Here is a 4332-nt window from a genome sequence, read left to right as displayed (position 1 = left end):
TCTTCCCTCTTCTCTGTCCCTGACACATCTCCCCTCCTCTTGGGCATGTGGCTCCTTTTATACGCTCCAGGGCTCCACCCCTGAAGTCTTCCAGACCTGACAGTTTCGTCTTCAATCAGGTCCGGGAGAGCTCTTCTCCCCCTCCCCTCAGGTGTTGGCTACAAATATCTAACTTGGGATCCTTAAAATTCTGTTTTTTTAGATGGATTGAAACACTGTAATGAAGTTAAATCATAAACCTTGGGGCTGGTCCCCCCACATGCACGTGCTGGTCAAGTTGGGGATCAAGAGGGGGCCCCTGAGGGTCATTTTTCACTGCTTTTTATCTGTCCTTGGCAGACTTTGGTGACTCCCCAGTTTTCAGGTTTGCCCAATCCAGGGGTCATTGACCCTCGTGGGACTTCCTCCTCGGTGGCTACTGGATGGCATCTGTCAGCCCCAGGGGTTGTCCTCATGTACGTACAGGTTTGGGAGTCCATTGATGAATTTTGAATAGGGCTCTGGGAGCGGTTGATCTGGAGATATTCATCCCAAAAGTTGGTCCCCGGCGTTGATTAACTCAGACCAGGGCTTCTAGCCCTTGAACAGTAAGGTTTAGAGATTTCCCGGTTGTTACATTGTCTTCTATTGATTTCTTCGGTTGGTTGATCTGCGTCTTTCCTAGGTGTTAATTGCTGTCTGCTACTGTGTTACGCATTCAATCACTGATTCACTCGCTCTTTCAGGGGCCCGCCTGATACAGGGAAGCAGCAGTTTGACTCCTGCCCTTGTTAACATTGTTACTAAACACATGTAGTTGAAAGTTGAAGAGTATAAAATATAAGCTACAAAAGTAATGCCATGGCACACAAATAGATAAAAATACCAAACTACAAGGGGAGATACAAAATGCACACACACAAATTTTAAAACACAAATCCTTATCTTAAAGTGAAAGAAAGAGGAAGGAAGAAAAGGTAGAAGAGGAAAAACATATTCAAAGAGGGGAGAGTAAATGCAGGCAAGAGGAAAAGGGGGCTTTCTGCTACACAGGAAAGGGTTGCTATGTTATTTCTCTTGCTGTCTCCTGATTGGTGGATGGGCTCCATCAATCAAAACAGTAGGATCTCAAGTATAAATGTCTCCACTGTGGAGTTTGATTTTATGGTTTTATTTTATGGGTGACTTAGAGGTTGAATCTGACCTCTCCTGTTTTATTTGTTGGGTTTTCAGACCTCAGGTTCAAATGTCAGTGCAAATTTACTCAAGGTTAAACTTGACCAAGCAGATTAAAAATTCATGACATTCCTTGAACAACAGGGATAAAAGGCCTCTTGCAGTTAGGCAGAATCACCTCTAACCTCCCTTTTATCTATCACTAGGGGCTTTGAAGCTGGTTAAGAACCAAATCAATGCCAGCAGGCTACTGAATCCCCTGGTTAAAAAGAGGAAGCTGCCCTTAGAGGGGAGGAAGTGGAAATGTTTATAATAGTAGGCTCATCTGAGGCTTCCTGGAGAAGGGGGTTTGGAAGCCTGTACTGTGAGTAGTTGGAAGAGCCACAGGACAAAAGGCCTAGCTAGGATGGGTGGTGGGATGTGCTTTGGGTGCACAGAACAGAATGCAACTGTGGTGATGCAGGGTTGCTGTGGTTTTTGCAGCTCCTTATGTGGTATTTTAGGCAAAGGATTTGGGTGCAGCTGTAGTGCTCTCACTTTCAAAGCCTGTTGAGCTAGCACTGCTGAGAATATTGCCCGAATGGTCCTTGTAAGTCAAGTCCTGTGTTTTCCTGTAAGACAAATCTCCAACACCGGGAGCCTCCCACCTCTCTCCAGGAAGAGGGTAGTGCTTCCAAAAAGTTCTTGGTCTCCCTCCTGTTTCAGCCAGGTAGGAGAATGAGTTTTGAGGAAGCAGCTGCAATTGAGCTCAGCTTATTCTATCCAGGTCCCTCAAAGCTTCTAGTTGATGAAAGCAGGAAAGTTTCTTTGAGTAGATGTGATATCTTTTATTAGACTAACTGAGTAGTAGGAAAAGTTCTTTGCAAGCTTTCAGGCACAAGCACCCTTCTTCAGGCATAGGGAATCTTTGCGGGTCTGAGATCTCCAAGGTTGATGAGAATTATTTTTACTCTTTTTTTACCTTTACTGAGCTGGGGTATATTCATGCCCATTGTTGCACTTAGAAAGTGAGTTTTTAAACCTAGTGCCCCAAGAATTGACACAACACCCACTTCATCAATAGCAGAAAGGCTTTAATAACAATACCACAAGCAAGCTATAAAACTAAATGACAGAAAAGCCCCCTTCCCAAAATAAAATGAGCTACTTCACAATGTCCTAGTACATATTTAGCTGCAGCAGTGTTTTCTCACCAATGCAGGCAGAGGAAGCTGGTCCAGTCTTGCAGCTTTTACCAAGCAGGTTCCGCTGCTGGGTGAGATGTTACAGTGATCTTCCTCTCTTTCTCTTGGAGTGCATACCTTGCTGGCAAATTTGCTTAGCTCTTATACTGTTTAATTGTATAACTTCAAAGCACTTTTCCTTGATAGTTGGCTGATTTAAGACCAAACAAAACAGGGAGGAAAAGGGTGACCATCATATTACAATTGTTAAATTGTCTGGCTTCTGTTTCTGGATCTGTCTAGGTGTGAAGACTTATGTTTCTCTGCAGCCCCTGCAATTATAAGTCAGTTTCAGGTAATGAGTCTTGAGTGGTCAAACAGGATTCTTAGAGGCAGTACTGGAACTGTCTTTGGGTATTTATCAATGTGGCAAATTTGCAATAGCTTGTACCGGTGATGGTGTATTTACAAAACTCCAGACATACATTGAATAGTTGCGATATTTGTAACACCTTAGACACTGGATGCCTGTTTTGAGAAATGTGAGCAAGGTGCATGTCATGTACAAGGCATTTTTCCTGTACCTTTGTATTTTCCTTAGCTGCTAGGCCAATTGAAATGGATATGTAGTTTCCTTGCCTTTACTGGCTTAGCCTTTTCTTTGGCTTTCTTAGATACACACATGTGATGAGCATGTTAGGTCTGTTAACACTTTTCTTGATTTTACATAATTTAGCAGAGAGAATAAAACCAATTGGGGTTGCTCTATTTTGTATGGTCCCAGCTGCCACTTTGCATTTTTGTGCAAGATGCACTGCTATTTTAATTTGGTCATAAAGATTCTATGTGTAGGCCTGGCCAAGCTGTTACTGTATTCACTACCTACATGTGAGAAGCTTCCCAGCTCATTAGCAACCTCTCAGACATCCCTAGTCAATGCTAATATTACTTGTCCAGGAGTGTAGCTCCTGTTTTAGACAGATGAGTTGAACTAATGGAGATCTGGTCTTTTTTTAATCTCACTCCCTGAATGCAGTTAGTCTTCCAGATGGTTACCCAGTATCTATCTGGATCCCTTCTTAGATGCCCTAACCAAAAGAGAGCAAAAAAACAAGGAGTAGCAAAGTGGCCCAATGCTATTTGAAACACAAATGTTCAGCAGTTATTCCACGGCCCTTCTCTGAATTCTGAGGTGTCACTGATGTGGGGTGCTCTATGTAAAAACAAAAGAAGAAGAAAACAAACAGCCCTCCCTGCCCCCATCATTAAAAGAAAGTTGATTGAGTGGCTGGCATTGAGCATTCAGGTTGTTTTATAGATGTGCGCGCGCGGGGGGGGGGGCTCTTTAATTAGCGCAACTGAGAGGTGTGCTAATTAAAAGTGCCCGAAGTGTCAGGTGTATCAGCATCCCCGTGCTGAAAAATGGCAGCAGGGCGCTTTGAACTAAAGCTTGTCGAACAAGTTTAAAGCGCCCCATCACCATTTTTCAGTGCAGGGTCACTGATGCACGTGACAGTAGAGTCTGCTGGAGTGTGGCAATTTTACCATGCTCCAGCAGACTTGATTATTTGCATCTGCCCCAATGTGCTGTAATTACAAATGAAATTACAGCATGTCGGAGCAGACTCCCTTCACGTGTATAGGAGCCCTCAAAACTTAGCAAGTAGTATCAAAGGTAATACTGGTTGTCATCAACCCCTCCATTCAAGGACGGTCTCCGCTACAACTCATTGATGGGTCCTGAGGTGACTTAGAGTCCAATCCTCAATAATGTCAACTCTCATGAAAAAAATCATGAAACTCCTGATTTCCAAGTCAAATTAACTCTGACTTGCTATCTCCTGATAGACAGATCAAATCTTGGGATTTTTTTCTTTTGGCGCAGCTACAGACTGCCAAGCTGGTAAATCTGTGAAGGGGAAGGGGCCGGGGGGGAAAGGAAGGGGTGGGGGAGGGTGGGAAGATGGAGGCCCCAACACTGAGGGAGGAGTGGGGCAGGGCACGGGGGGGACGG

This window comes from Alligator sinensis, unplaced genomic scaffold (genome assembly GCF_000455745.1).
Source record: "Alligator sinensis unplaced genomic scaffold, ASM45574v1 scaffold1086_3, whole genome shotgun sequence".
NCBI lineage: Eukaryota > Metazoa > Chordata > Crocodylia > Alligatoridae > Alligator > Alligator sinensis.
Note: the sequence above shows the minus strand (reverse complement) of the source record.